Genomic DNA, 19,792 nt, shown 5'->3' with positions numbered 1-19,792 from the left:
GCTATTGTGATGTCATCGGGGGGCATTGTGACAAGCCGCCAGTGTTCCGTCTCTTCATGTTGTGCACAGTTCAAACGGAAAATACATCAACAGGCAGACTACAGAAAAGCTTACTATCAAAGGTTAGAGGGGGGCTTTCTCAGAGGGCTTTTTACAGTTTTTCTATTCCCAATTAGCCGTTTAAGTGTACTTATTGAAAGTAGTAATTCTTTCATAGGCCGCCCTTTCTTAGTATTTGACGTTCCTTATATTGCGGTATGAGGCTTCGCAGTAGGTTGCAAACATTCATCACCCATGACTGTCCCCAATTGAGCTCAGAAGCTCAATGTCTATCATGACCTCTCTTTTAGAATGTCCAAGAGCAAGCAAACTATTCCTCCAGGAGAGGGCGCCAACAGACTACTAAAGAGATCATCATTACTCAAAGAAAACCCCAAAAACCAATGCATGATAGGAATAAACAGGTAACTTTCTTTGGAGTGGAAGCGGAGAGATCGCACCAGATGCCAATTCTAGATGTTATCACACCTGTGGTCACTGCAGCAGCAGGTGAATCCACTTTGTCCAAAAGGGATCTATTCCATTCAATTGCAAATGATCTAGATAAGACAGAGAACTGCAGCACGGGGACATAGCCGAGTTGGTCAGGTTGAGTGGTGATGAGTTTGCTATTTGGATGAATAAAGAAAGTCAAAAGTGTGAAAGATAAAAAACAAAAGGAGGAAGTGTGAAAAGTGAATGGGCCAAATTGAGGTGCATATGAAGACGTATGCTTTCTTCCAATTCATTAAATCGGGCTAATATGAATCAGGTGAATTGAGTTCTGCTTTTGGAAACTGGGTTAAGAAGGGGTGCACCGTTCCTGGAGGTACTGCAATACCAGGTCAATGCGTGGAGTGGACAGAGCAAGCTCTTTTTCCATCTCCCTGTTCTAAAAATCCATTTAATATATGGTCCCCAGATAGGGGACGTATCAGATATTAAACTGATAAGAACAGATACTACACTTGATCTTAGCCAAAAGGCCGAGAAGCGATAACCAGAATTGGTTTGGGCCTCGAGTGGCACCCTGGCCTATGCCGGACACATCTTAGGGAGAGAGAGCGAGAGGGAGACAAACCCACGCCTACACAAGACATTTTGTCACCCAAGCCAACCCTTGAAAAGGCTGCTTTGCAGAGCCAAAACAAGAAGAATGGTGCGTTTTGCAGCCGCCGCCCACTGCAATGAATCTGAATAACTCCTCCTTTAGGGCGCAAGCAACTCCCCTCCCCCTTGCAGTCTTTCCAATTCACGATACAAAAAGACGGACAGGACAGGTTGCCTGACTTTCCGTCACTGCCACCCTTTGCCATCCTTACCCGTAGAAAGCCCTTTCATCATCCCCAAACCCTAATCTTTTCCCTTTCCTTCCCAGCCCCCAAACCCTGCCCTCTGTACCTTTCTCACCACCCGCTTCCCTTCTCCTGTCATCCCCCTACCACCCGGGAAAAAAAGAGATTGCCCCCTCCTTCCACTAGCCCACCCTCCCACCCAAAGAACAACTTCTTCTGCGCAGCTTGTTTTCTAGGCAGCAGCGCTATTGTGATGTCATCGGGGGGCATTGTGACAAGCCGCCAGTGTTCCGTCTCTTCATGTTGTGCACAGTTCAAACGGAAAATACATCAACAGGCAGACTACAGAAAAGCTTACTATCAAAGGTTAGAGGGGGGCTTTCTCAGAGGGCTTTTTACAGTTTTTCTATTCCCAATTAGCCGTTTAAGTGTACTTATTGAAAGTAGTAATTCTTTCATAGGCCGCCCTTTCTTAGTATTTGACGTTCCTTATATTGCGGTATGAGGCTTCGCAGTAGGTTGCAAACATTCATCACCCATGACTGTCCCCAATTGAGCTCAGAAGCTCAATGTCTATCATGACCTCTCTTTTAGAATGTCCAAGAGCAAGCAAACTATTCCTCCAGGAGAGGGCGCCAACAGACTACTAAAGAGATCATCATTACTCAAAGAAAACCCCAAAAACCAATGCATGATAGGAATAAACAGGTAACTTTCTTTGGAGTGGAAGCGGAGAGATCGCACCAGATGCCAATTCTAGATGTTATCACACCTGTGGTCACTGCAGCAGCAGGTGAATCCACTTTGTCCAAAAGGGATCTATTCCATTCAATTGCAAATGATCTAGATAAGACAGAGAACTGCAGCACGGGGACATAGCCGAGTTGGTCAGGTTGAGTGGTGATGAGTTTGCTATTTGGATGAATAAAGAAAGTCAAAAGTGTGAAAGATAAAAAACAAAAGGAGGAAGTGTGAAAAGTGAATGGGCCAAATTGAGGTGCATATGAAGACGTATGCTTTCTTCCAATTCATTAAATCGGGCTAATATGAATCAGGTGAATTGAGTTCTGCTTTTGGAAACTGGGTTAAGAAGGGGTGCACCGTTCCTGGAGGTACTGCAATACCAGGTCAATGCGTGGAGTGGACAGAGCAAGCTCTTTTTCCATCTCCCTGTTCTAAAAATCCATTTAATATATGGTCCCCAGATAGGGGACGTATCAGATATTAAACTGATAAGAACAGATACTACACTTGATCTTAGCCAAAAGGCCGAGAAGCGATAACCAGAATTGGTTTGGGCCTCGAGTGGCACCCTGGCCTATGCCGGACACATCTTAGGGAGAGAGAGCGAGAGGGAGACAAACCCACGCCTACACAAGACATTTTGTCACCCAAGCCAACCCTTGAAAAGGCTGCTTTGCAGAGCCAAAACAAGAAGAATGGTGCGTTTTGCAGCCGCCGCCCACTGCAATGAATCTGAATAACTCCTCCTTTAGGGCGCAAGCAACTCCCCTCCCCCTTGCAGTCTTTCCAATTCACGATACAAAAAGACGGACAGGACAGGTTGCCTGACTTTCCGTCACTGCCACCCTTTGCCATCCTTACCCGTAGAAAGCCCTTTCATCATCCCCAAACCCTAATCTTTTCCCTTTCCTTCCCAGCCCCCAAACCCTGCCCTCTGTACCTTTCTCACCACCCGCTTCCCTTCTCCTGTCATCCCCCTAATCCCCCTACCACCCGGGAAAAAAAGAGATTGCCCCCTCCTTCCACTAGCCCACCCTCCCACCCAAAGAACAACTTCTTCTGCGCAGCTTGTTTTCTAGGCAGCAGCGCTATTGTGATGTCATCGGGGGGCATTGTGACAAGCCGCCAGTGTTCCGTCTCTTCATGTTGTGCACAGTTCAAACGGAAAATACATCAACAGGCAGACTACAGAAAAGCTTACTATCAAAGGTTAGAGGGGGGCTTTCTCAGAGGGCTTTTTACAGTTTTTCTATTCCCAATTAGCCGTTTAAGTGTACTTATTGAAAGTAGTAATTCTTTCATAGGCCGCCCTTTCTTAGTATTTGACGTTCCTTATATTGCGGTATGAGGCTTCGCAGTAGGTTGCAAACATTCATCACCCATGACTGTCCCCAATTGAGCTCAGAAGCTCAATGTCTATCATGACCTCTCTTTTAGAATGTCCAAGAGCAAGCAAACTATTCCTCCAGGAGAGGGCGCCAACAGACTACTAAAGAGATCATCATTACTCAAAGAAAACCCCAAAAACCAATGCATGATAGGAATAAACAGGTAACTTTCTTTGGAGTGGAAGCGGAGAGATCGCACCAGATGCCAATTCTAGATGTTATCACACCTGTGGTCACTGCAGCAGCAGGTGAATCCACTTTGTCCAAAAGGGATCTATTCCATTCAATTGCAAATGATCTAGATAAGACAGAGAACTGCAGCACGGGGACATAGCCGAGTTGGTCAGGTTGAGTGGTGATGAGTTTGCTATTTGGATGAATAAAGAAAGTCAAAAGTGTGAAAGATAAAAAACAAAAGGAGGAAGTGTGAAAAGTGAATGGGCCAAATTGAGGTGCATATGAAGACGTATGCTTTCTTCCAATTCATTAAATCGGGCTAATATGAATCAGGTGAATTGAGTTCTGCTTTTGGAAACTGGGTTAAGAAGGGGTGCACCGTTCCTGGAGGTACTGCAATACCAGGTCAATGCGTGGAGTGGACAGAGCAAGCTCTTTTTCCATCTCCCTGTTCTAAAAATCCATTTAATATATGGTCCCCAGATAGGGGACGTATCAGATATTAAACTGATAAGAACAGATACTACACTTGATCTTAGCCAAAAGGCCGAGAAGCGATAACCAGAATTGGTTTGGGCCTCGAGTGGCACCCTGGCCTATGCCGGACACATCTTAGGGAGAGAGAGCGAGAGGGAGACAAACCCACGCCTACACAAGACATTTTGTCACCCAAGCCAACCCTTGAAAAGGCTGCTTTGCAGAGCCAAAACAAGAAGAATGGTGCGTTTTGCAGCCGCCGCCCACTGCAATGAATCTGAATAACTCCTCCTTTAGGGCGCAAGCAACTCCCCTCCCCCTTGCAGTCTTTCCAATTCACGATACAAAAAGACGGACAGGACAGGTTGCCTGACTTTCCGTCACTGCCACCCTTTGCCATCCTTACCCGTAGAAAGCCCTTTCATCATCCCCAAACCCTAATCTTTTCCCTTTCCTTCCCAGCCCCCAAACCCTGCCCTCTGTACCTTTCTCACCACCCGCTTCCCTTCTCCTGTCATCCCCCTACCACCCGGGAAAAAAAGAGATTGCCCCCTCCTTCCACTAGCCCACCCTCCCACCCAAAGAACAACTTCTTCTGCGCAGCTTGTTTTCTAGGCAGCAGCGCTATTGTGATGTCATCGGGGGGCATTGTGACAAGCCGCCAGTGTTCCGTCTCTTCATGTTGTGCACAGTTCAAACGGAAAATACATCAACAGGCAGACTACAGAAAAGCTTACTATCAAAGGTTAGAGGGGGGCTTTCTCAGAGGGCTTTTTACAGTTTTTCTATTCCCAATTAGCCGTTTAAGTGTACTTATTGAAAGTAGTAATTCTTTCATAGGCCGCCCTTTCTTAGTATTTGACGTTCCTTATATTGCGGTATGAGGCTTCGCAGTAGGTTGCAAACATTCATCACCCATGACTGTCCCCAATTGAGCTCAGAAGCTCAATGTCTATCATGACCTCTCTTTTAGAATGTCCAAGAGCAAGCAAACTATTCCTCCAGGAGAGGGCGCCAACAGACTACTAAAGAGATCATCATTACTCAAAGAAAACCCCAAAAACCAATGCATGATAGGAATAAACAGGTAACTTTCTTTGGAGTGGAAGCGGAGAGATCGCACCAGATGCCAATTCTAGATGTTATCACACCTGTGGTCACTGCAGCAGCAGGTGAATCCACTTTGTCCAAAAGGGATCTATTCCATTCAATTGCAAATGATCTAGATAAGACAGAGAACTGCAGCACGGGGACATAGCCGAGTTGGTCAGGTTGAGTGGTGATGAGTTTGCTATTTGGATGAATAAAGAAAGTCAAAAGTGTGAAAGATAAAAAACAAAAGGAGGAAGTGTGAAAAGTGAATGGGCCAAATTGAGGTGCATATGAAGACGTATGCTTTCTTCCAATTCATTAAATCGGGCTAATATGAATCAGGTGAATTGAGTTCTGCTTTTGGAAACTGGGTTAAGAAGGGGTGCACCGTTCCTGGAGGTACTGCAATACCAGGTCAATGCGTGGAGTGGACAGAGCAAGCTCTTTTTCCATCTCCCTGTTCTAAAAATCCATTTAATATATGGTCCCCAGATAGGGGACGTATCAGATATTAAACTGATAAGAACAGATACTACACTTGATCTTAGCCAAAAGGCCGAGAAGCGATAACCAGAATTGGTTTGGGCCTCGAGTGGCACCCTGGCCTATGCCGGACACATCTTAGGGAGAGAGAGCGAGAGGGAGACAAACCCACGCCTACACAAGACATTTTGTCACCCAAGCCAACCCTTGAAAAGGCTGCTTTGCAGAGCCAAAACAAGAAGAATGGTGCGTTTTGCAGCCGCCGCCCACTGCAATGAATCTGAATAACTCCTCCTTTAGGGCGCAAGCAACTCCCCTCCCCCTTGCAGTCTTTCCAATTCACGATACAAAAAGACGGACAGGACAGGTTGCCTGACTTTCCGTCACTGCCACCCTTTGCCATCCTTACCCGTAGAAAGCCCTTTCATCATCCCCAAACCCTAATCTTTTCCCTTTCCTTCCCAGCCCCCAAACCCTGCCCTCTGTACCTTTCTCACCACCCGCTTCCCTTCTCCTGTCATCCCCCTACCACCCGGGAAAAAAAGAGATTGCCCCCTCCTTCCACTAGCCCACCCTCCCACCCAAAGAACAACTTCTTCTGCGCAGCTTGTTTTCTAGGCAGCAGCGCTATTGTGATGTCATCGGGGGGCATTGTGACAAGCCGCCAGTGTTCCGTCTCTTCATGTTGTGCACAGTTCAAACGGAAAATACATCAACAGGCAGACTACAGAAAAGCTTACTATCAAAGGTTAGAGGGGGGCTTTCTCAGAGGGCTTTTTACAGTTTTTCTATTCCCAATTAGCCGTTTAAGTGTACTTATTGAAAGTAGTAATTCTTTCATAGGCCGCCCTTTCTTAGTATTTGACGTTCCTTATATTGCGGTATGAGGCTTCGCAGTAGGTTGCAAACATTCATCACCCATGACTGTCCCCAATTGAGCTCAGAAGCTCAATGTCTATCATGACCTCTCTTTTAGAATGTCCAAGAGCAAGCAAACTATTCCTCCAGGAGAGGGCGCCAACAGACTACTAAAGAGATCATCATTACTCAAAGAAAACCCCAAAAACCAATGCATGATAGGAATAAACAGGTAACTTTCTTTGGAGTGGAAGCGGAGAGATCGCACCAGATGCCAATTCTAGATGTTATCACACCTGTGGTCACTGCAGCAGCAGGTGAATCCACTTTGTCCAAAAGGGATCTATTCCATTCAATTGCAAATGATCTAGATAAGACAGAGAACTGCAGCACGGGGACATAGCCGAGTTGGTCAGGTTGAGTGGTGATGAGTTTGCTATTTGGATGAATAAAGAAAGTCAAAAGTGTGAAAGATAAAAAACAAAAGGAGGAAGTGTGAAAAGTGAATGGGCCAAATTGAGGTGCATATGAAGACGTATGCTTTCTTCCAATTCATTAAATCGGGCTAATATGAATCAGGTGAATTGAGTTCTGCTTTTGGAAACTGGGTTAAGAAGGGGTGCACCGTTCCTGGAGGTACTGCAATACCAGGTCAATGCGTGGAGTGGACAGAGCAAGCTCTTTTTCCATCTCCCTGTTCTAAAAATCCATTTAATATATGGTCCCCAGATAGGGGACGTATCAGATATTAAACTGATAAGAACAGATACTACACTTGATCTTAGCCAAAAGGCCGAGAAGCGATAACCAGAATTGGTTTGGGCCTCGAGTGGCACCCTGGCCTATGCCGGACACATCTTAGGGAGAGAGAGCGAGAGGGAGACAAACCCACGCCTACACAAGACATTTTGTCACCCAAGCCAACCCTTGAAAAGGCTGCTTTGCAGAGCCAAAACAAGAAGAATGGTGCGTTTTGCAGCCGCCGCCCACTGCAATGAATCTGAATAACTCCTCCTTTAGGGCGCAAGCAACTCCCCTCCCCCTTGCAGTCTTTCCAATTCACGATACAAAAAGACGGACAGGACAGGTTGCCTGACTTTCCGTCACTGCCACCCTTTGCCATCCTTACCCGTAGAAAGCCCTTTCATCATCCCCAAACCCTAATCTTTTCCCTTTCCTTCCCAGCCCCCAAACCCTGCCCTCTGTACCTTTCTCACCACCCGCTTCCCTTCTCCTGTCATCCCCCTACCACCCGGGAAAAAAAGAGATTGCCCCCTCCTTCCACTAGCCCACCCTCCCACCCAAAGAACAACTTCTTCTGCGCAGCTTGTTTTCTAGGCAGCAGCGCTATTGTGATGTCATCGGGGGGCATTGTGACAAGCCGCCAGTGTTCCGTCTCTTCATGTTGTGCACAGTTCAAACGGAAAATACATCAACAGGCAGACTACAGAAAAGCTTACTATCAAAGGTTAGAGGGGGGCTTTCTCAGAGGGCTTTTTACAGTTTTTCTATTCCCAATTAGCCGTTTAAGTGTACTTATTGAAAGTAGTAATTCTTTCATAGGCCGCCCTTTCTTAGTATTTGACGTTCCTTATATTGCGGTATGAGGCTTCGCAGTAGGTTGCAAACATTCATCACCCATGACTGTCCCCAATTGAGCTCAGAAGCTCAATGTCTATCATGACCTCTCTTTTAGAATGTCCAAGAGCAAGCAAACTATTCCTCCAGGAGAGGGCGCCAACAGACTACTAAAGAGATCATCATTACTCAAAGAAAACCCCAAAAACCAATGCATGATAGGAATAAACAGGTAACTTTCTTTGGAGTGGAAGCGGAGAGATCGCACCAGATGCCAATTCTAGATGTTATCACACCTGTGGTCACTGCAGCAGCAGGTGAATCCACTTTGTCCAAAAGGGATCTATTCCATTCAATTGCAAATGATCTAGATAAGACAGAGAACTGCAGCACGGGGACATAGCCGAGTTGGTCAGGTTGAGTGGTGATGAGTTTGCTATTTGGATGAATAAAGAAAGTCAAAAGTGTGAAAGATAAAAAACAAAAGGAGGAAGTGTGAAAAGTGAATGGGCCAAATTGAGGTGCATATGAAGACGTATGCTTTCTTCCAATTCATTAAATCGGGCTAATATGAATCAGGTGAATTGAGTTCTGCTTTTGGAAACTGGGTTAAGAAGGGGTGCACCGTTCCTGGAGGTACTGCAATACCAGGTCAATGCGTGGAGTGGACAGAGCAAGCTCTTTTTCCATCTCCCTGTTCTAAAAATCCATTTAATATATGGTCCCCAGATAGGGGACGTATCAGATATTAAACTGATAAGAACAGATACTACACTTGATCTTAGCCAAAAGGCCGAGAAGCGATAACCAGAATTGGTTTGGGCCTCGAGTGGCACCCTGGCCTATGCCGGACACATCTTAGGGAGAGAGAGCGAGAGGGAGACAAACCCACGCCTACACAAGACATTTTGTCACCCAAGCCAACCCTTGAAAAGGCTGCTTTGCAGAGCCAAAACAAGAAGAATGGTGCGTTTTGCAGCCGCCGCCCACTGCAATGAATCTGAATAACTCCTCCTTTAGGGCGCAAGCAACTCCCCTCCCCCTTGCAGTCTTTCCAATTCACGATACAAAAAGACGGACAGGACAGGTTGCCTGACTTTCCGTCACTGCCACCCTTTGCCATCCTTACCCGTAGAAAGCCCTTTCATCATCCCCAAACCCTAATCTTTTCCCTTTCCTTCCCAGCCCCCAAACCCTGCCCTCTGTACCTTTCTCACCACCCGCTTCCCTTCTCCTGTCATCCCCCTACCACCCGGGAAAAAAAGAGATTGCCCCCTCCTTCCACTAGCCCACCCTCCCACCCAAAGAACAACTTCTTCTGCGCAGCTTGTTTTCTAGGCAGCAGCGCTATTGTGATGTCATCGGGGGGCATTGTGACAAGCCGCCAGTGTTCCGTCTCTTCATGTTGTGCACAGTTCAAACGGAAAATACATCAACAGGCAGACTACAGAAAAGCTTACTATCAAAGGTTAGAGGGGGGCTTTCTCAGAGGGCTTTTTACAGTTTTTCTATTCCCAATTAGCCGTTTAAGTGTACTTATTGAAAGTAGTAATTCTTTCATAGGCCGCCCTTTCTTAGTATTTGACGTTCCTTATATTGCGGTATGAGGCTTCGCAGTAGGTTGCAAACATTCATCACCCATGACTGTCCCCAATTGAGCTCAGAAGCTCAATGTCTATCATGACCTCTCTTTTAGAATGTCCAAGAGCAAGCAAACTATTCCTCCAGGAGAGGGCGCCAACAGACTACTAAAGAGATCATCATTACTCAAAGAAAACCCCAAAAACCAATGCATGATAGGAATAAACAGGTAACTTTCTTTGGAGTGGAAGCGGAGAGATCGCACCAGATGCCAATTCTAGATGTTATCACACCTGTGGTCACTGCTAGCAGCAGGTGAATCCACTTTGTCCAAAAGGGATCTATTCCATTCAATTGCAAATGATCTAGATAAGACAGAGAACTGCAGCACGGGGACATAGCCGAGTTGGTCAGGTTGAGTGGTGATGAGTTTGCTATTTGGATGAATAAAGAAAGTCAAAAGTGTGAAAGATAAAAAACAAAAGGAGGAAGTGTGAAAAGTGAATGGGCCAAATTGAGGTGCATATGAAGACGTATGCTTTCTTCCAATTCATTAAATCGGGCTAATATGAATCAGGTGAATTGAGTTCTGCTTTTGGAAACTGGGTTAAGAAGGGGTGCACCGTTCCTGGAGGTACTGCAATACCAGGTCAATGCGTGGAGTGGACAGAGCAAGCTCTTTTTCCATCTCCCTGTTCTAAAAATCCATTTAATATATGGTCCCCAGATAGGGGACGTATCAGATATTAAACTGATAAGAACAGATACTACACTTGATCTTAGCCAAAAGGCCGAGAAGCGATAACCAGAATTGGTTTGGGCCTCGAGTGGCACCCTGGCCTATGCCGGACACATCTTAGGGAGAGAGAGCGAGAGGGAGACAAACCCACGCCTACACAAGACATTTTGTCACCCAAGCCAACCCTTGAAAAGGCTGCTTTGCAGAGCCAAAACAAGAAGAATGGTGCGTTTTGCAGCCGCCGCCCACTGCAATGAATCTGAATAACTCCTCCTTTAGGGCGCAAGCAACTCCCCTCCCCCTTGCAGTCTTTCCAATTCACGATACAAAAAGACGGACAGGACAGGTTGCCTGACTTTCCGTCACTGCCACCCTTTGCCATCCTTACCCGTAGAAAGCCCTTTCATCATCCCCAAACCCTAATCTTTTCCCTTTCCTTCCCAGCCCCCAAACCCTGCCCTCTGTACCTTTCTCACCACCCGCTTCCCTTCTCCTGTCATCCCCCTACCACCCGGGAAAAAAAGAGATTGCCCCCTCCTTCCACTAGCCCACCCTCCCACCCAAAGAACAACTTCTTCTGCGCAGCTTGTTTTCTAGGCAGCAGCGCTATTGTGATGTCATCGGGGGGCATTGTGACAAGCCGCCAGTGTTCCGTCTCTTCATGTTGTGCACAGTTCAAACGGAAAATACATCAACAGGCAGACTACAGAAAAGCTTACTATCAAAGGTTAGAGGGGGGCTTTCTCAGAGGGCTTTTTACAGTTTTTCTATTCCCAATTAGCCGTTTAAGTGTACTTATTGAAAGTAGTAATTCTTTCATAGGCCGCCCTTTCTTAGTATTTGACGTTCCTTATATTGCGGTATGAGGCTTCGCAGTAGGTTGCAAACATTCATCACCCATGACTGTCCCCAATTGAGCTCAGAAGCTCAATGTCTATCATGACCTCTCTTTTAGAATGTCCAAGAGCAAGCAAACTATTCCTCCAGGAGAGGGCGCCAACAGACTACTAAAGAGATCATCATTACTCAAAGAAAACCCCAAAAACCAATGCATGATAGGAATAAACAGGTAACTTTCTTTGGAGTGGAAGCGGAGAGATCGCACCAGATGCCAATTCTAGATGTTATCACACCTGTGGTCACTGCAGCAGCAGGTGAATCCACTTTGTCCAAAAGGGATCTATTCCATTCAATTGCAAATGATCTAGATAAGACAGAGAACTGCAGCACGGGGACATAGCCGAGTTGGTCAGGTTGAGTGGTGATGAGTTTGCTATTTGGATGAATAAAGAAAGTCAAAAGTGTGAAAGATAAAAAACAAAAGGAGGAAGTGTGAAAAGTGAATGGGCCAAATTGAGGTGCATATGAAGACGTATGCTTTCTTCCAATTCATTAAATCGGGCTAATATGAATCAGGTGAATTGAGTTCTGCTTTTGGAAACTGGGTTAAGAAGGGGTGCACCGTTCCTGGAGGTACTGCAATACCAGGTCAATGCGTGGAGTGGACAGAGCAAGCTCTTTTTCCATCTCCCTGTTCTAAAAATCCATTTAATATATGGTCCCCAGATAGGGGACGTATCAGATATTAAACTGATAAGAACAGATACTACACTTGATCTTAGCCAAAAGGCCGAGAAGCGATAACCAGAATTGGTTTGGGCCTCGAGTGGCACCCTGGCCTATGCCGGACACATCTTAGGGAGAGAGAGCGAGAGGGAGACAAACCCACGCCTACACAAGACATTTTGTCACCCAAGCCAACCCTTGAAAAGGCTGCTTTGCAGAGCCAAAACAAGAAGAATGGTGCGTTTTGCAGCCGCCGCCCACTGCAATGAATCTGAATAACTCCTCCTTTAGGGCGCAAGCAACTCCCCTCCCCCTTGCAGTCTTTCCAATTCACGATACAAAAAGACGGACAGGACAGGTTGCCTGACTTTCCGTCACTGCCACCCTTTGCCATCCTTACCCGTAGAAAGCCCTTTCATCATCCCCAAACCCTAATCTTTTCCCTTTCCTTCCCAGCCCCCAAACCCTGCCCTCTGTACCTTTCTCACCACCCGCTTCCCTTCTCCTGTCATCCCCCTACCACCCGGGAAAAAAAGAGATTGCCCCCTCCTTCCACTAGCCCACCCTCCCACCCAAAGAACAACTTCTTCTGCGCAGCTTGTTTTCTAGGCAGCAGCGCTATTGTGATGTCATCGGGGGGCATTGTGACAAGCCGCCAGTGTTCCGTCTCTTCATGTTGTGCACAGTTCAAACGGAAAATACATCAACAGGCAGACTACAGAAAAGCTTACTATCAAAGGTTAGAGGGGGGCTTTCTCAGAGGGCTTTTTACAGTTTTTCTATTCCCAATTAGCCGTTTAAGTGTACTTATTGAAAGTAGTAATTCTTTCATAGGCCGCCCTTTCTTAGTATTTGACGTTCCTTATATTGCGGTATGAGGCTTCGCAGTAGGTTGCAAACATTCATCACCCATGACTGTCCCCAATTGAGCTCAGAAGCTCAATGTCTATCATGACCTCTCTTTTAGAATGTCCAAGAGCAAGCAAACTATTCCTCCAGGAGAGGGCGCCAACAGACTACTAAAGAGATCATCATTACTCAAAGAAAACCCCAAAAACCAATGCATGATAGGAATAAACAGGTAACTTTCTTTGGAGTGGAAGCGGAGAGATCGCACCAGATGCCAATTCTAGATGTTATCACACCTGTGGTCACTGCAGCAGCAGGTGAATCCACTTTGTCCAAAAGGGATCTATTCCATTCAATTGCAAATGATCTAGATAAGACAGAGAACTGCAGCACGGGGACATAGCCGAGTTGGTCAGGTTGAGTGGTGATGAGTTTGCTATTTGGATGAATAAAGAAAGTCAAAAGTGTGAAAGATAAAAAACAAAAGGAGGAAGTGTGAAAAGTGAATGGGCCAAATTGAGGTGCATATGAAGACGTATGCTTTCTTCCAATTCATTAAATCGGGCTAATATGAATCAGGTGAATTGAGTTCTGCTTTTGGAAACTGGGTTAAGAAGGGGTGCACCGTTCCTGGAGGTACTGCAATACCAGGTCAATGCGTGGAGTGGACAGAGCAAGCTCTTTTTCCATCTCCCTGTTCTAAAAATCCATTTAATATATGGTCCCCAGATAGGGGACGTATCAGATATTAAACTGATAAGAACAGATACTACACTTGATCTTAGCCAAAAGGCCGAGAAGCGATAACCAGAATTGGTTTGGGCCTCGAGTGGCACCCTGGCCTATGCCGGACACATCTTAGGGAGAGAGAGCGAGAGGGAGACAAACCCACGCCTACACAAGACATTTTGTCACCCAAGCCAACCCTTGAAAAGGCTGCTTTGCAGAGCCAAAACAAGAAGAATGGTGCGTTTTGCAGCCGCCGCCCACTGCAATGAATCTGAATAACTCCTCCTTTAGGGCGCAAGCAACTCCCCTCCCCCTTGCAGTCTTTCCAATTCACGATACAAAAAGACGGACAGGACAGGTTGCCTGACTTTCCGTCACTGCCACCCTTTGCCATCCTTACCCGTAGAAAGCCCTTTCATCATCCCCAAACCCTAATCTTTTCCCTTTCCTTCCCAGCCCCCAAACCCTGCCCTCTGTACCTTTCTCACCACCCGCTTCCCTTCTCCTGTCATCCCCCTACCACCCGGGAAAAAAAGAGATTGCCCCCTCCTTCCACTAGCCCACCCTCCCACCCAAAGAACAACTTCTTCTGCGCAGCTTGTTTTCTAGGCAGCAGCGCTATTGTGATGTCATCGGGGGGCATTGTGACAAGCCGCCAGTGTTCCGTCTCTTCATGTTGTGCACAGTTCAAACGGAAAATACATCAACAGGCAGACTACAGAAAAGCTTACTATCAAAGGTTAGAGGGGGGCTTTCTCAGAGGGCTTTTTACAGTTTTTCTATTCCCAATTAGCCGTTTAAGTGTACTTATTGAAAGTAGTAATTCTTTCATAGGCCGCCCTTTCTTAGTATTTGACGTTCCTTATATTGCGGTATGAGGCTTCGCAGTAGGTTGCAAACATTCATCACCCATGACTGTCCCCAATTGAGCTCAGAAGCTCAATGTCTATCATGACCTCTCTTTTAGAATGTCCAAGAGCAAGCAAACTATTCCTCCAGGAGAGGGCGCCAACAGACTACTAAAGAGATCATCATTACTCAAAGAAAACCCCAAAAACCAATGCATGATAGGAATAAACAGGTAACTTTCTTTGGAGTGGAAGCGGAGAGATCGCACCAGATGCCAATTCTAGATGTTATCACACCTGTGGTCACTGCAGCAGCAGGTGAATCCACTTTGTCCAAAAGGGATCTATTCCATTCAATTGCAAATGATCTAGATAAGACAGAGAACTGCAGCACGGGGACATAGCCGAGTTGGTCAGGTTGAGTGGTGATGAGTTTGCTATTTGGATGAATAAAGAAAGTCAAAAGTGTGAAAGATAAAAAACAAAAGGAGGAAGTGTGAAAAGTGAATGGGCCAAATTGAGGTGCATATGAAGACGTATGCTTTCTTCCAATTCATTAAATCGGGCTAATATGAATCAGGTGAATTGAGTTCTGCTTTTGGAAACTGGGTTAAGAAGGGGTGCACCGTTCCTGGAGGTACTGCAATACCAGGTCAATGCGTGGAGTGGACAGAGCAAGCTCTTTTTCCATCTCCCTGTTCTAAAAATCCATTTAATATATGGTCCCCAGATAGGGGACGTATCAGATATTAAACTGATAAGAACAGATACTACACTTGATCTTAGCCAAAAGGCCGAGAAGCGATAACCAGAATTGGTTTGGGCCTCGAGTGGCACCCTGGCCTATGCCGGACACATCTTAGGGAGAGAGAGCGAGAGGGAGACAAACCCACGCCTACACAAGACATTTTGTCACCCAAGCCAACCCTTGAAAAGGCTGCTTTGCAGAGCCAAAACAAGAAGAATGGTGCGTTTTGCAGCCGCCGCCCACTGCAATGAATCTGAATAACTCCTCCTTTAGGGCGCAAGCAACTCCCCTCCCCCTTGCAGTCTTTCCAATTCACGATACAAAAAGACGGACAGGACAGGTTGCCTGACTTTCCGTCACTGCCACCCTTTGCCATCCTTACCCGTAGAAAGCCCTTTCATCATCCCCAAACCCTAATCTTTTCCCTTTCCTTCCCAGCCCCCAAACCCTGCCCTCTGTACCTTTCTCACCACCCGCTTCCCTTCTCCTGTCATCCCCCTACCACCCGGGAAAAAAAGAGATTGCCCCCTCCTTCCACTAGCCCACCCTCCCACCCAAAGAACAACTTCTTCTGCGCAGCTTGTTTTCTAGGCAGCAGCGCTATTGTGATGTCATCGGGGGGCATTGTGACAAGCCGCCAGTGTTCCGTCTCTTCATGTTGTGCACAGTTCAAACGGAAAATACATCAACAGGCAGACTACAGAAAAGCTTACTATCAAAGGTTAGAGGGGGGCTTTCTCAGAGGGCTTTTTACAGTTTTTCTATTCCCAATTAGCCGTTTAAGTGTACTTATTGAAAGTAGTAATTCTTTCATAGGCCGCCCTTTCTTAGTATTTGACGTTCCTTATATTGCGGTATGAGGCTTCGCAGTAGGTTGCAAACATTCATCACCCATGACTGTCCCCAATTGAGCTCAGAAGCTCAATGTCTATCATGACCTCTCTTTTAGAATGTCCAAGAGCAAGCAAACTATTCCTCCAGGAGAGGGCGCCAACAGACTACTAAAGAGATCATCATTACTCAAAGAAAACCCCAAAAACCAATGCATGATAGGAATAAACAGGTAACTTTCTTTGGAGTGGAAGCGGAGAGATCGCACCAGATGCCAATTCTAGATGTTATCACACCTGTGGTCACTGCAGCAGCAGGTGAATCCACTTTGTCCAAAAGGGATCTATTCCATTCAATTGCAAATGATCTAGATAAGACAGAGAACTGCAGCACGGGGACATAGCCGAGTTGGTCAGGTTGAGTGGTGATGAGTTTGCTATTTGGATGAATAAAGAAAGTCAAAAGTGTGAAAGATAAAAAACAAAAGGAGGAAGTGTGAAAAGTGAATGGGCCAAATTGAGGTGCATATGAAGACGTATGCTTTCTTCCAATTCATTAAATCGGGCTAATATGAATCAGGTGAATTGAGTTCTGCTTTTGGAAACTGGGTTAAGAAGGGGTGCACCGTTCCTGGAGGTACTGCAATACCAGGTCAATGCGTGGAGTGGACAGAGCAAGCTCTTTTTCCATCTCCCTGTTCTAAAAATCCATTTAATATATGGTCCCCAGATAGGGGACGTATCAGATATTAAACTGATAAGAACAGATACTACACTTGATCTTAGCCAAAAGGCCGAGAAGCGATAACCAGAATTGGTTTGGGCCTCGAGTGGCACCCTGGCCTATGCCGGACACATCTTAGGGAGAGAGAGCGAGAGGGAGACAAACCCACGCCTACACAAGACATTTTGTCACCCAAGCCAACCCTTGAAAAGGCTGCTTTGCAGAGCCAAAACAAGAAGAATGGTGCGTTTTGCAGCCGCCGCCCACTGCAATGAATCTGAATAACTCCTCCTTTAGGGCGCAAGCAACTCCCCTCCCCCTTGCAGTCTTTCCAATTCACGATACAAAAAGACGGACAGGACAGGTTGCCTGACTTTCCGTCACTGCCACCCTTTGCCATCCTTACCCGTAGAAAGCCCTTTCATCATCCCCAAACCCTAATCTTTTCCCTTTCCTTCCCAGCCCCCAAACCCTGCCCTCTGTACCTTTCTCACCACCCGCTTCCCTTCTCCTGTCATCCCCCTACCACCCGGGAAAAAAAGAGATTGCCCCCTCCTTCCACTAGCCCACCCTCCCACCCAAAGAACAACTTCTTCTGCGCAGCTTGTTTTCTAGGCAGCAGCGCTATTGTGATGTCATCGGGGGGCATTGTGACAAGCCGCCAGTGTTCCGTCTCTTCATGTTGTGCACAGTTCAAACGGAAAATACATCAACAGGCAGACTACAGAAAAGCTTACTATCAAAGGTTAGAGGGGGGCTTTCTCAGAGGGCTTTTTACAGTTTTTCTATTCCCAATTAGCCGTTTAAGTGTACTTATTGAAAGTAGTAATTCTTTCATAGGCCGCCCTTTCTTAGTATTTGACGTTCCTTATATTGCGGTATGAGGCTTCGCAGTAGGTTGCAAACATTCATCACCCATGACTGTCCCCAATTGAGCTCAGAAGCTCAATGTCTATCATGACCTCTCTTTTAGAATGTCCAAGAGCAAGCAAACTATTCCTCCAGGAGAGGGCGCCAACAGACTACTAAAGAGATCATCATTACTCAAAGAAAACCCCAAAAACCAATGCATGATAGGAATAAACAGGTAACTTTCTTTGGAGTGGAAGCGGAGAGATCGCACCAGATGCCAATTCTAGATGTTATCACACCTGTGGTCACTGCAGCAGCAGGTGAATCCACTTTGTCCAAAAGGGATCTATTCCATTCAATTGCAAATGATCTAGATAAGACAGAGAACTGCAGCACGGGGACATAGCCGAGTTGGTCAGGTTGAGTGGTGATGAGTTTGCTATTTGGATGAATAAAGAAAGTCAAAAGTGTGAAAGATAAAAAACAAAAGGAGGAAGTGTGAAAAGTGAATGGGCCAAATTGAGGTGCATATGAAGACGTATGCTTTCTTCCAATTCATTAAATCGGGCTAATATGAATCAGGTGAATTGAGTTCTGCTTTTGGAAACTGGGTTAAGAAGGGGTGCACCGTTCCTGGAGGTACTGCAATACCAGGTCAATGCGTGGAGTGGACAGAGCAAGCTCTTTTTCCATCTCCCTGTTCTAAAAATCCATTTAATATATGGTCCCCAGATAGGGGACGTATCAGATATTAAACTGATAAGAACAGATACTACACTTGATCTTAGCCAAAAGGCCGAGAAGCGATAACCAGAATTGGTTTGGGCCTCGAGTGGCACCCTGGCCTATGCCGGACACATCTTAGGGAGAGAGAGCGAGAGGGAGACAAACCCACGCCTACACAAGACATTTTGTCACCCAAGCCAACCCTTGAAAAGGCTGCTTTGCAGAGCCAAAACAAGAAGAATGGTGCGTTTTGCAGCCGCCGCCCACTGCAATGAATCTGAATAACTCCTCCTTTAGGGCGCAAGCAACTCCCCTCCCCCTTGCAGTCTTTCCAATTCACGATACAAAAAGACGGACAGGACAGGTTGCCTGACTTTCCGTCACTGCCACCCTTTGCCATCCTTACCCGTAGAAAGCCCTTTCATCATCCCCAAACCCTAATCTTTTCCCTTTCCTTCCCAGCCCCCAAACCCTGCCCTCTGTACCTTTCTCACCACCCGCTTCCCTTCTCCTGTCATCCCCCTACCACCCGGGAAAAAAAGAGATTGCCCCCTCCTTCCACTAGCCCACCCTCCCACCCAAAGAACAACTTCTTCTGCGCAGCTTGTTTTCTAGGCAGCAGCGCTATTGTGATGTCATCGGGGGGCATTGTGACAAGCCGCCAGTGTTCCGTCTCTTCATGTTGTGCACAGTTCAAACGGAAAATACATCAACAGGCAGACTACAGAAAAGCTTACTATCAAAGGTTAGAGGGGGGCTTTCTCAGAGGGCTTTTTACAGTTTTTCTATTCCCAATTAGCCGTTTAAGTGTACTTATTGAAAGTAGTAATTCTTTCATAGGCCGCCCTTTCTTAGTATTTGACGTTCCTTATATTGCGGTATGAGGCTTCGCAGTAGGTTGCAAACATTCATCACCCATGACTGTCCCCAATTGAGCTCAGAAGCTCAATGTCTATCATGACCTCTCTTTTAGAATGTCCAAGAGCAAGCAAACTATTCCTCCAGGAGAGGGCGCCAACAGACTACTAAAGAGATCATCATTACTCAAAGAAAACCCCAAAAACCAATGCATGATAGGAATAAACAGGTAACTTTCTTTGGAGTGGAAGCGGAGAGATCGCACCAGATGCCAATTCTAGATGTTATCACACCTGTGGTCACTGCAGCAGCAGGTGAATCCACTTTGTCCAAAAGGGATCTATTCCATTCAATTGCAAATGATCTAGATAAGACAGAGAACTGCAGCACGGGGACATAGCCGAGTTGGTCAGGTTGAGTGGTGATGAGTTTGCTATTTGGATGAATAAAGAAAGTCAAAAGTGTGAAAGATAAAAAACAAAAGGAGGAAGTGTGAAAAGTGAATGGGCCAAATTGAGGTGCATATGAAGACGTATGCTTTCTTCCAATTCATTAAATCGGGCTAATATGAATCAGGTGAATTGAGTTCTGCTTTTGGAAACTGGGTTAAG

General features: G+C 46.1%; 12 non-coding genes across 12 annotated transcripts; all 12 read right to left on the bottom strand.

Annotated features, from left to right (window-relative positions):
- Nucleotides 1-846: 846 nt before the first annotated feature.
- Nucleotides 847-1,037, bottom strand: LOC142280786 (U2 spliceosomal RNA). The gene has a single exon (XR_012742979.1). It is a non-coding gene; the product is annotated as a U2 spliceosomal RNA (small nuclear RNA).
- Nucleotides 1,038-2,424: 1,387 nt separating this feature from the next.
- LOC142280785 (U2 spliceosomal RNA) lies at nucleotides 2,425-2,615 on the bottom strand. Its single transcript, XR_012742978.1, has one exon. It is a non-coding gene; the product is annotated as a U2 spliceosomal RNA (small nuclear RNA).
- Nucleotides 2,616-4,011: 1,396 nt separating this feature from the next.
- Nucleotides 4,012-4,202, bottom strand: LOC142280783 (U2 spliceosomal RNA). The gene has a single exon (XR_012742977.1). It is a non-coding gene; the product is annotated as a U2 spliceosomal RNA (small nuclear RNA).
- A 1,387-nt stretch (nucleotides 4,203-5,589) lies between these two features.
- Nucleotides 5,590-5,780, bottom strand: LOC142280782 (U2 spliceosomal RNA). Its single transcript, XR_012742976.1, has one exon. It is a non-coding gene; the product is annotated as a U2 spliceosomal RNA (small nuclear RNA).
- Nucleotides 5,781-7,167: 1,387 nt separating this feature from the next.
- LOC142280781 (U2 spliceosomal RNA) lies at nucleotides 7,168-7,358 on the bottom strand. The gene has a single exon (XR_012742975.1). It is a non-coding gene; the product is annotated as a U2 spliceosomal RNA (small nuclear RNA).
- Nucleotides 7,359-8,745: 1,387 nt separating this feature from the next.
- LOC142280780 (U2 spliceosomal RNA) lies at nucleotides 8,746-8,936 on the bottom strand. Its single transcript, XR_012742974.1, has one exon. It is a non-coding gene; the product is annotated as a U2 spliceosomal RNA (small nuclear RNA).
- Nucleotides 8,937-10,324: 1,388 nt separating this feature from the next.
- Nucleotides 10,325-10,515, bottom strand: LOC142280779 (U2 spliceosomal RNA). Its single transcript, XR_012742973.1, has one exon. It is a non-coding gene; the product is annotated as a U2 spliceosomal RNA (small nuclear RNA).
- Nucleotides 10,516-11,902: 1,387 nt separating this feature from the next.
- On the bottom strand, nucleotides 11,903-12,093 carry LOC142280778 (U2 spliceosomal RNA). The gene has a single exon (XR_012742972.1). It is a non-coding gene; the product is annotated as a U2 spliceosomal RNA (small nuclear RNA).
- Nucleotides 12,094-13,480: 1,387 nt separating this feature from the next.
- Nucleotides 13,481-13,671, bottom strand: LOC142280776 (U2 spliceosomal RNA). Its single transcript, XR_012742970.1, has one exon. It is a non-coding gene; the product is annotated as a U2 spliceosomal RNA (small nuclear RNA).
- Nucleotides 13,672-15,058: 1,387 nt separating this feature from the next.
- Nucleotides 15,059-15,249, bottom strand: LOC142280775 (U2 spliceosomal RNA). The gene has a single exon (XR_012742969.1). It is a non-coding gene; the product is annotated as a U2 spliceosomal RNA (small nuclear RNA).
- Nucleotides 15,250-16,636: 1,387 nt separating this feature from the next.
- Nucleotides 16,637-16,827, bottom strand: LOC142280774 (U2 spliceosomal RNA). The gene has a single exon (XR_012742968.1). It is a non-coding gene; the product is annotated as a U2 spliceosomal RNA (small nuclear RNA).
- Nucleotides 16,828-18,214: 1,387 nt separating this feature from the next.
- LOC142280773 (U2 spliceosomal RNA) lies at nucleotides 18,215-18,405 on the bottom strand. The gene has a single exon (XR_012742967.1). It is a non-coding gene; the product is annotated as a U2 spliceosomal RNA (small nuclear RNA).
- Nucleotides 18,406-19,792: the final 1,387 nt, after the last annotated feature.

Source organism: Anomaloglossus baeobatrachus, unplaced genomic scaffold (genome assembly GCF_048569485.1).
Source record: "Anomaloglossus baeobatrachus isolate aAnoBae1 unplaced genomic scaffold, aAnoBae1.hap1 Scaffold_463, whole genome shotgun sequence".
NCBI lineage: Eukaryota > Metazoa > Chordata > Amphibia > Anura > Aromobatidae > Anomaloglossus > Anomaloglossus baeobatrachus.
This window is presented reverse-complemented; position numbering and strand designations above follow the sequence as displayed.